Genomic DNA, 11,796 nt, shown 5'->3' with positions numbered 1-11,796 from the left:
ACGGGGTGGCAGCCTGCTTCTCACATGTGCACACACCCTTAGTCACTGAGACAGGCACACTCACCGTCGCTTCATGAATTGTCTTCTTGGACCTGAGCAGGGGCGGCAGGGAGGGAGGATGTCCCAGGAGGGCCTCTCTACAAACAGCCACACGCACCCACCCTCTGCCCATTACTGCCTAGGCAGCATGGCACAGTGGCCGAGAGGCAGGCCAGGGGCAGGTCACCTTGGTTCAAATACTGCAATGGCCACTTGCTGGCCAAGTGTCTCTGGGAAGTTTAACTTCTCAGTCCCTCGATTTCCTTCCCTATACACTGGAGAGACAACTATAATTGGAGGGAGGGAGGGATTTCCAAGAGGCATGCGAAATTTTTAGGGGTGGTGGAAATGTTTGTCATCTTTGCTGGTGATGATGAGTTCACGAGTATTCACACATATCTAGACTGATAAGTGCTTTATTGTAGCTCAATACCGTTGTAGAAAGATTTTTATCTACTTCATAGAGTGGTCTGGAGGCTCAGATAAAGTAATCCATGTGGAAGCACAGAGCAAGATGCCTGGCACATGGAGTACATCATTCCTTCGACAAAGCTTTTGCGTGTTCCCTCAGACACCGGAACAGACACTGTTCCAGGCACTGTTCCAGGCACTGGGGAGACGGCATGATGCTGATACTGCCCTGGAGGAGCCCCCATGCAGAAGGACAGACAGATGCATAAACAGATAAATTAGGAGACAGGGTGACAAGGGAGATGGGGCGGGGGAGATAGGAAGATAATCCCAAAACACAAGATTTGAAGTCTAGAGACTTAGAGATAAAACCCTGCTCCACTGGACAGCTAGGTGTTCTTGACCTTGATCTTCTGTATCCTTCTTTAAAACTGACAATAGCTACCACTATTATTATTGAGGTGTCCTTATGGTTGGTAGTGTTCTTCTTACTCTGAATGTGGTTTCTCAGTGCCCCAATGAGATATGTTTACTCTTATCTTATGAATGGAGACATCGAAGCACAGAGAGGTGAAGCAACTAGTTCAAGGTCACATAGCCACAGAGTTCAAGGTCACACAGTGGTGGAGTCAGGACTGGAACCCAAGTAGTCCAGCTGTAGAGCCCACACACTTGCTTCAGCCCCCATGCTGTGCTGTGTCCTGGCAGGCGATGACGACGACCGCAATGACACTTCTTACACAGGGCTTCGGTGAGCATCAAACACACGAATACCTGCAAAAGCACTTCGCCAGCTGAGAATATGAGCTCTGACTCACATACAGAGTGCTGTAGGAGCACAAAGAGGGAGCACACAGCTCAGCCTCAGGGGGGATGTGACGCGCGAAGGCTCCTGGGAGCAGCAGCATCGAGCACCTACGGTTTCGGGCCCTGTGTGAAGCGCTGGGAAATGGGAAGGGGAAGCAGAGCCAGTCCTGGCACTCTGGGACCGCCAGGCTCTTGAGTGAGGTAGACACAAATTGAGATGGCTTTGCGTACTGGTTAGAAGCGGCAGGACTGGGACGGCAGAGGCAGCAGGGACCACAGGGCACCTGGGCTTGAATGCCATACTGAGCAGAACCCCTTTCCTGTAGCACCTCTCCTTGCAGACAGCATGTCAATGTTGGGGGTGGGGGAAGAACACCCCCCCCTTTTCCTCCGGTCAGGCTCTGCTTAGCCGACACCTCCTCCAGGAAGAACCCCCAGACTTGGTGCTTGCTCTGGGTCCCCGGAGCATGTCCCCCAAAGTATTGTCATTGTCTATATATGGGTCTAGCACTAGACTGACACCCATTCCAGCTCCTACCGTACAATAGTTGCTCAATAAATGTCTGCTGAAGGAACGAACGAATGAGTAAACATCTTGCCTGTTTCTTCCTGGCCTGTTGGTTCCACCCGCCTGAAGGGTGGAAAGAGTTGCAAGGGGGAGCTTGTAACATGAGCCTCTAAACTGAGATGCACAGGATATCTGAGGGGCGCTGCCCTCACAGACCCCGGGAAGACCCCAACCCATCTATGGCACTGGGGCCGCTGAGGAATCCGGCTTTCCAGGAGGGCTGGGAGCAGGTTTTGCAGGGTGGGGGACCACACTCCCATAACTCTCACCCCTTCCACTCCCAGTAGGTCTGAGCCATGTGGAAAACCGAGGGGCCACAGCCCTCAGCTAGGTGCTGGAGGGGGCCTGCCCAAGGCTGGGGGCTTTTGGACTGTATTTAGAGCAATCTAAGCTCTTGTCTGTTTAAAGCATCTCACACCATGGGATTGGGGGCCAGGGGCTGAGGAAAGAGCTGGCTTCAATCCTGCGGGCAGACTTGTGCCCTCAAGTCCAGAAGGGTGGGGATGATGTGTCCTGGGGATCGCCACTCGGCTGAGGGAGCCCTGGGAACACCCACGCCAGGCAAGTTTGCTTTTCCCAGCTTGACGGAAGAGGAACTGGCCCTCCAAACTGGGAACAGTCCAAGGCCAGGCCACAAATGGCCTGAGACCCCAGCCCAGGCTGTATGATGGCAAAGTGCATCCTCTACGCCCACGCCCTGTAGCTGCCATCAGCTCCCCCAGCCCCCTCACTGGCCAGTCCCCTGACTCCCCATCAGCAAGGCCTTTGCCCTTGCTTCACCCTCACGGTCACCCAGGGAGAGAAGTATTACATCGCATGTGCTCATTTTACAGATGAGGAAACTGAGGCTTAGAGAAGGCAAGGGACAAGGCTTCCCAGTAAAGTTTGCCTGGGTTCAAAGCCCCGCTCTACCATTTACTAGCCTGTGACCTTGAACAAGTCACTCGACCTTTCTGAGCCTCAGTTTCCTCATCTGTAAAACGTGGATGACTATAGTAATTACCTCATGGAGTCAAATGAGTTAACACATCCTATGTTGAAAGCAGGAGTGGGCACTCCAAGTATGTTGTCGGTTATCCCTGTGATCATTATTATCACTCCAAGCTGCACGCGTACGTGCACGCACACACCCACCTGTGAGTTCCAGAGGCAGGGCTAGGAGTGGAGCGCACAGCTGGGAAGGCCACAAGCATGTCACCTTGGGGCGGGGGGTGGGTGTCCTCACCTAGTGCCCCACCACTTCTGTTAGAGACCCCCCACCCTGGTGAGGCCCTGGCCACTGTGGCCGTGAGTAACAAGGAGGCAGAAGAGACCCCAGGAAGGCAGATAGACAGACCCCACGCCCCCAGGCCTAGGGAAGCCTGGAGGAGCCCACCACACTGCCTCTGCGGCCTTGGGCCTCGTGTCCTGTATACAAAGGCAAGGGAAGCGTCATGTTTGTTTTCCTGGGGCCAAGGCGATGCATTTTTAGTTCCTTCAGTCTCCAGACAAGGAAGAGGATGTTTGGACCGGCAGCTCTGATCTACCTGTCCTGGAAGCTGGCTGGAAATGGAGTGAAGCGCCCCAGGGTGAGGGGAGCTGGGCCAGACAGGCTGGGAGATGACCCCACCCGGGACCTGGTTGGCTCTGCCTTAGAGAAGGGTCATTCTCACTGCACCTTTTGGTGCTCACCTGCTGGGCCTGGAGCACCCTGATTATCGTGACAACCTCACTTCCAGAGCATTCACCCTGGGCCAGGCCCTGGGCCAAGAGCTTTACCGGAACTGACAGCACTGAGAGAAGTACAGCAATTATTACCATTTTAGCAGCAAAGGAACAAGGCTGGCTGTGTCCTTACCCGCTTCCTGGAGGGCTGGTGCTCTTGTCATCGTGTTCATACCTGGGAGAGGGGGCACTGAGGCTCAGAGAGGGATACTAGCTTGCCCAGCATCACCCAGCAAGGAGGTCACAGTGCCAGGATTTGAATCCAGGGCTGTCATGCCAAAACCCACACTTTTGCCATCTACCTGTTACATGATGCCTCCCTGTGTGGCCTGGATCAGAGCCGCCCAGCTTTTCATGTCACTTTGCATGCAGAAAAGTAAACAAATTTCGCAAGCTAGATGAAGGAGACTGTGCAGGGCTGGACGCAGTGGCCCCCGGAACCCGCCCACCACCCCAGGGCCGGGAAACTGCCTGCAAGATCTGGGTTAGCCGGCCCTCTCCAAATCAGGGTGTCCTGGCTGCCGGGTGCTGACGATTTGACTAGGAATTCTGGAAGGGATGAGGACAGGCAGGTAACAGGCAGCCCCCCTTGGTGGGGGTCCAGCTAGGACAGCACACAGACCCTTACCAGCTTTCCAGAGGAATATATTGGGAACTGTAGGAAACATAAAGGGCCTGTCCAAAGAATGGGAGCCCAGCCACAGTGTAAAAGTCACAAGTTTTTCATCAATATTCATAAGAGCAAATGTTTACATGGCACTCACTTTCTTGGCAACTTGCTCCAAGCCCTTCAGGTGTATTCACTCAGTTAAGCCTCAAGAGAGGAGCCGTGGGGCTTCCCTGGTGGCGCAGTGGTTGAGAGTCTGCCTGCTAATGCGGGGGACACGGGTTCGAGCCCTGGTCTGGGAGGATCCCACGTGCCGCGGAGGGGCTGGGCCCGTGAGCCACAATTACTGAGCCTGCGCGTCTGGAGCCTGTGCCCCGCAACGGGAGGGGCCGCGATAGTGAGAGGCCCGCGCACCGCGATGAAGAGTGGCCCCCGCTTGCCGCAACTAGAGAAAGCCCTCGCACGAACCGAAGACCCAGCACAGCCAAAAATAAATAAATAAATAAATAAATAAATAAACAAATAAATAAATAAATAAATAAAGAGAGGAGCCGTGATCACCCCCATTTTACAGATGGGGAAACCAAGGCCTGGGGCAGCTCTGCAAGGTCAGGGATGAGTGAGGGCAGAGCTGGGATTTGAACGTCGGCAGCTGGTGCCAGCATCACTCTCCGGATATCTACGCCCATGTGCCAGCCAGGCAAAGAGGAAAACACCCAAGTGCCCGGCTCACCTGAGCCTTGCCCTCACTCACCCACAGATTTTGGCCTAGCTCCACCCCTCTCTGGGGAGGGCCCTCTGGTGGGCATTGGTCTGAACCCCTTGCTGCAAGAGCCTCATGAATGATGCCCCACCGTACCAGGCAGGGGACCCTAGAGGCTGCTAGAAAGGAAATGCACGTGGGAGGTATGCATGGTCCTGTCCTGGCCCTCCTCTCTCCCTTGCCTCAGCTTACCACCCGCATCCCCATCTCCCACCACCGCCATTAGGAAGCTCCCCTTTGGGAGGAGGTCAGACACGGCTTTGATGTTCAAGACCCTGACCCCGCAGGACAAGCCGCGGGCGTTCAAAAGGGACATCTGAGGTTCAGAGACATCATATGACTTGCCCAAAGTCACGCAGTGAGTCAAGGACAGAAATGGGTGACAGTCTGCCAACTCCAGGGACCCCTGGCCCTCCTCTGCAGTGGGGAAGGCCCCCAGGGCAGTGATTCTGGAAGGGTGTTCCATGGGAGAGGGCCGGAAGCACATGGGTGGGAGGGAAAGGGCTGGGTGAGGCTGGGGTTCACAAGGAATAGCCGATGGCTTATTTTGACCCCAAATCACACCTTTATTCGTGGTGTCCCTTCCCACAGTGCCCTTCATGCTCCGCTCCATCCCAGGTCTCACCCACTTCCTCACCCAGCCTGCCTGCCCACTGGGAGCTTTTCCTGGGGGTGAGTTCTCTTCCCTTCCCCTAGCACGTTGTCCCTTCCCACCACTGCCTGGAGGCCACTTGAGGCTATTGCCACGTCCTTAGGTGTATCTTAGGTCCTCACCAGGGTGAGTTTCTTGAGGGCAGAGGCTGTGAGCCGGGGAGATGTGGGTGCTGGGTACGGGAGGGAAGGGTTTGGATTGATGGGCAAGGACCCTGCTGGGTAAGCCCCGCAGGCCTGCCTTTGAGACCCTGCAGGTGCCAGTTACTGGCTGTGTGTCCTTGGGCAGGGCATCGACCTCTCTGAGCCTCAGTTTCTTCGTCTGGAGTCTGGGATGGCCTCATTTGCCTTGCAGGGCCCCCCTGAGGATGGAATGGGAGAAATGTTGTGAAGGCGCCAGCCCAGTGCCCGGCACCGCGCGCTCGCTTGACACGCAGCGCAGTTAGTACCTTTTCATTGTGGTCTAGACCTCCACCGTTGCTCCTCACACATGAGGCCCACCAACCAGCAGCCGCATCCCCAGGGGGCTTGTTAGAAATGCACAGTGCCAGGCCTACCCTATACCTGCTGAGTCAGAATCTGAATTTTAAGAAGACCCCTGGTGATCCATGTGCACAGTTTGAGGAGCACTGACTTAAAGCACGGGTCCAAAATGGTCCAACATCGTGATTTCACTGCTCAACCCCTGAACCACCTGACAATCCAGCGAGAGCAAAGTATATTATCCCCATTCTACAGACAAGAAAACTGAGTCCTAGAGCGATCACACAACTTCCCTGATTCACATGATCAGGAGGTGGCCAAGCCAGATGTAAACCAGTGCTATGGGCTTCAGAGCTACACCTGCTGGGGTCGCCGTCCTGGGTCAGTCCAGTGCTGGGCTTGGAGGAGAACAGTCCAAGACCTCAGCGTGCTTATCTGCCTAATGGGGTCCCAACACAATCTGGCTGTGGGCAGTATGTTCAGACATGCCCCGTGTGGTGCCCCGGAGTTGTCCTCACAGGGAATTGGGTGTTGCATTGCCAGCTCACCTCTCTGGAGCCCCCTGCCCTTGAGGGGCTTACAGGCTGAGGCAGGCAGGTGGAAGACAGAAAGACCGAGACAACAGTACAAACACCCTCAGGCGGTGCTTATATAAGTCAACAAGCAAACAGAGGGCAGCCCGGCGGGAGTGACTAATGGTCTTAACAGGAACCACCATGGCAGCGGGCGTAACGCTCCCTGGCCACCAGGCACATCCCTGCTGAAGCCACGGAGTTGTCATCAATGGACCCAGTGGGAACTTGAGGCCCAAGGAAGCTGGGCCACCTTCCTCCTCCCTCGCCTCCTCCTCCCCCACCCCTGCTTCGGGGCTCTGACAGGATCTCCTTCATTCTGCCTTGGATGTGAACCGTGCTGAGGAGCCCAGAGTTCACAACCAGCCTCCACCACATCCCAGCTGTGTGACCCTTGGCTAGTCCCTGCCCTCCGGGCCATAGATGAGGATGATTCTGGAACCTTCCACATTTGGTCACGAGGTTAATCCAGCGACCGAATGTAGGTGCTTAGCACAGAGAGAGCGCTGGGTAAACGGGAGCTGTGGTTGTGATTCCCCTCACTTGGACAAGGCGGTCCCCACAGGTTGCCCCAGAGGGAAGCACCAGGGGGATGACCATACCCTTATTACAGATGAGAAAACTGAGGCTCAGAGAGGGGAACTGACTTCTCTAAGATCACCCTGCCCGTTAGAGCTGGAGCAAAGCAGGATTTGAACTTAAGTCACAGGACTCCCAGGGCAGTGCTCAAGGGGAGGGAAAAACAAAGGTCAGAAAGGCAGATCCCCTCCCCAAGTTCCACCCACCCAGAGTGAGATCTTTTCTCCTGTGGGCTCTGGTGGGGGTGCGTATGGAGATGGGCGTGTGTGTCTGTGTGATGTCGGGGGAGGACATGGGCCTGTGTGCATGTGGGTATCCGTGTGTGTCCATGAAATCACACAGGCCTGGGAGTCAGGGAGGACGAAAATGCCCCAGGCCGCCGGCGATGGCCCACATGGGGGACACTCAGCACCAGCCCCCAAGGTCACTGGGGCCCTGTGTGCAGACATCCGGGGGGCTTCCCCTCCCAGAAGACCACCACAGGGTGGAGGAAGCATCTCGGCCTCCACCTATCATTTCTCCGTCCATCCCCCACCTCTCCCAGCTCCTTCCTGTTTTGATGGAAGGAAAAAATTTCAGCTTTTTCCTTCTTTATTTTTCCAGACGGGTGACTCGCTCTGGAAAGGAATTCCCCCCTCCCCAAACCATCATAATACCTATAAATCGATGCCATAGATACAGGCCCATCCTGTTGTGCTGGGATAGTCACCGCTATTTTTGGGCGCTTTATGGGGGTGGTACCCCAGGGGAGGGGATATGGTGGGAGGGGGCTCAGTTGTCTTTTCCCAGTCCACATCCCCCCTCCCAGGTTCCTCCCCACCCCCACCCGTCCTGCCTGCCTGAGTTCTGGGAGGAGGGAAGGAAGCCTGCTTAGCCAGGGTATAAATAACTCAGGTGGTTACTCAGCTCCTGAGAACATGATAACATGAGTCATGATGTGAAATCAAGAGGAGCAGTGAACAGCCTTGGGCCGCCGCCCCGGGCAGGGCAGTGGGGCTGCAGGCAGAGGAGATCTGGTGCCCGCAGATCCGCAGTGGGCAGAGCCCAGGAGGATGGGCAAAGCTGCCATCCCACGCATGGTCTCAGACAAGCCTCTTCCTAGCTCAGACCCTCAGTTCACTCACCTGGAACACGGGGCAGGGAGGACTGGGTGGGCTTTGTTCCCAAAGCCCCCCCTGAGCTGGGAAGAGGACGGGGAGCAGGGGCCACGTTCTGAGCATCGAAGCATTGGGTCCTTTCCCTTCACCTGTCACAGTCAGTGGGAAGAGCAGGTCTCTTGGAACTGCTGGTCCCCTTCCCCTATTTCCAAGGCAGGTGGCCCAAGGAGTTCCCTGGGCCTCAATGGGACTTGCAGGATGGGTGGTGGGAGCTTAGACGGGAGCACAAGGTTCCTGGACACTTGGGCTGCTGAGCCTTCCCCCACCAGGGTGGCCATGAACGAGAGACAAGCCCCACCCTCTTTTGGCTGCCCGGCCGCGGTGTGGACATGAGGCATGGGTTCAGAAACAGGACACCCTCAAGGATCACCGGCTTAGCCAGTGTGATCAGTCCAGGCAGCTAGGCCAGGCTGCTGGCCCAGTCCCGGGCTCTGGCAGGCGGGGGGTCAGAAGGCAGCCCCAGCCCACGCTGCCTGCTAGCCCAAGGAAGTCCTCAGCTTCAGGCTCACCTCCAGAGCAGGGCAGGCCTGGACCCCATGTTGCCATGGCAACAGGTTCTGGAGCCTGCGCAGGCTGAGCCACCCTCTCCTGTCCCCCCCGTGGCTGCCTGGCCTGCTGGGGAGAGGGCTATGCTGGGGAGAGGGCACTTGTCCTGATGGGAGGGCCGCAGGCTGGGGGCACAGTGGATTGCTGTGGACCCTGGATGGCAGTCAGGATACAGGGCATCTCTGTGGCCTTTGGCAACTCATTCCTAAAATCTGAGCCCCACCCCGGCTGTACAATGGCAGAGCAGTGGGGAAGACTAATGGCTGTCCTGGCTGTTGAGAGGGTCGCACAGCGGAGCAGCTGCGATCAGGGCTACCCAGAGCTCCCTTCTCATCTATGACGCCTCCTCCTTCCCACCTTCGGCCTTAATCCCAAGGGCAGCACCCCCTGGCTCTGCCCTGCTGACCCTTGGCCTGGCTTCTCCTCCAGCAGGGAGGGGGCCGCTGCCCCCCCCACCCCTGCATGCTCAGACAGCTTGGCATGGCTCAGACCCAGCCATTCAGTGGACAGCCTGCCCTCTGGCCCCTCACAAACAATGGGGACTCCAGGAATATTGTCCTGCCTGGGCTGAATCAAATGCTCTAAATTTAGCCCATCTGATGCGTCCTCTGCTTCCTGCCCCTGCTGCCCTCCTTTCAAGGCGATGAGGTCACCCCGGAACCGCCTGCCCAGCAGCCAGACCCAGGGGTTTTCCAGGTCCAGGGCTGCGCTTTTGCTCTTGGGGAACGAAAGGCCAGGGGATCAGGGGTCATGAGTCCTACTTCCCTCTCTCCCTCCTGTCCTGCCCAGCCTTTCAGGCTGCTTGGTCCAGAGCTGAGTCTCCAGGAACTTAACCACAAGCCTGGGTTTGGGGGAGGCCACGGAGGGAGGGAGCAGCGAGCACCCGGGGAAGGCGCTCACGTTGACAAACCAGGGGCCTGGATGTGTTGGAAGAAACACAAAGTCTCATCACCCCGTTCAAAAAAGATGTATTGAGTGCCTGCTCTGTGCTGGGCCCAGTGCTGGGAAAGAAGGTAACCCTGCCCTCCCGGAGTAAACAGATCAGAGGAAGAAAGACAATCAGCAAGTAAACAATAAGTGACCAAGATCGTCTCCATTGTGACACATGTTATGAAGGAAAGAAATCAGAGAGATGTGATCGCAAAACGTGGGCAGAGGGCCCGGGTTTAGAGAAAGGGGGCAGGGAAGGCCTCTCTAGAGGTGACATTTGAGCTGGGTCTTGGATGACCAGAAAGAGCTATTCGAAGATCTAGGTGGTGCCAAGACCTCCAGGCTAGAGGAGGGACGAGGGCGGACGCCTTGGAGAGAAGAGACTTGTAGAGTTGGGGCAGCCGGGGAGCCAGGAGACCACTCCCAGGAGGGATGAGGGTGGGCAGTTGCAGGAAAAGGAGGCAACAGGGGCCAGATGGAGAAGAAGCGAGGGTAACATCCCCTGTGTGAGAGGCGCTCCCCTCACCCAAGACGATGAGCCACGTGCCTGACTCACAGATCTAAGAGAATCTGTTGGCTGCTGGGTAGAGACAGGACAGCAGAGAGACCAGGCAGGATGCTGAAACCTAACATCTTGGCACAATAAAAGCTATTTTCTAGAGGGCACCTTCTAAATTTACCTGCTTTAGTCCTCTCATGGGTCTCTGAGGCCCAGAAAAGGTATGTGTCTTGCCCAAGGTCACACAGCAAGTTGGAGCTCCGCGTGGAAAACCTTTTATAGGAGGTAGTAAGAGGTGCCTTGCCACCTGAAAAGGATAGGTTTTTTCAAGAGCATCCTGTCTGAGAGGCTTCCCTCAGCCCAGTTCTCCCAGTCTGTAGGCTGTGCCGTGGCCCCTGCCTGCTCTGGTTGGGGAGGGAGTGAGTAAACTAGGGATGGCCAAGCCCCTCCCACAGTCCTCCCCCACCGCAGTCCTCTCCCCTCTCAGAAGCCCCCGCTCTCCTGCTCTGCCAAGACTCTGGCGTTGGCAGGGAGTTGTGAGGGCCTCTGGAATGTGGCTTTCCGGTGCCAGCAGCAGTGTGCCAACCTTGGTAGAGGCCTTGGGGGCGGATGTGGGAATCACCGGATCTTGTCTGGAATGGGGTGGCTGTCAGCCGCGAGCCAGGCGAGGGCTGGGCCCTGCCTGCCGCTTCTCAGGTGGGGGGCATCCCGCGCTGGAGCAGCCCCCGGGGCTCCCAGAACTGCTGACCTGCTGTCTCTCTACTCACCATCCCTCCAGGGGCAGGGAAGCTGGTTCCCTAGCAACAGTGCCCCCATCCCACTCTTCCCTCCAGGCCCACATCCGCTGTGCCTCTAGGTTTACCCTGCAACCCTGCTGGGGGTGAGGGGAGATAGCGCTCTTTGAGATTCCTGTTACACCAGGAGTGAGGAAAAGAGCTTTGGGCCGAAGCTGATCTAGGTTCAAATTCCATCTTGACAGTGATGGACTTTCTGGGCCTCAGTTTCCTCATCTACAAAATGAAGATGATCCCCCTGCACAAGGACTTGGGGTGAGAATGTAATAAGGTAACCCCCACCCCACCCCCAGGGCCTGGCACTCTCCAGCGCTCCTTGTCTGTTGGTTCCCTCCCTCCTCTCCCCTCTCCTGCTCGGTTTCCTTTCCTATCCCTGTGTCCCCTGGCCGCCTAGAGGGAATAGCAAGCTTCTTTGCTGTGCTGGGACCAGAGACCGGGAGAGATGGAGCACCGGAGTGGCCAGGGGCAGTGCGGCACCTGGTTAGGGTCCTGGCTCAGGAGTCAGACAGACCTCTGTTGAGTCCTGGCTCCTCCACTGATGAGCTGTGTGACCTTGACCAAGTTACTAAACCTCTCTGAGCCTTGATTTCCTCACTTGTCCAGTGGTAATAATAATAGTGCCTTCCCCACCAGGGCTGTCGGGACATAGCTATCATTGTTAGCGGGTAGGGGAAAGAGGGTATTGG

The sequence above is a fragment of the Balaenoptera acutorostrata genome, chromosome 11, assembly GCF_949987535.1.
Source record: "Balaenoptera acutorostrata chromosome 11, mBalAcu1.1, whole genome shotgun sequence".
NCBI lineage: Eukaryota > Metazoa > Chordata > Mammalia > Artiodactyla > Balaenopteridae > Balaenoptera > Balaenoptera acutorostrata.
Note: the sequence above shows the minus strand (reverse complement) of the source record.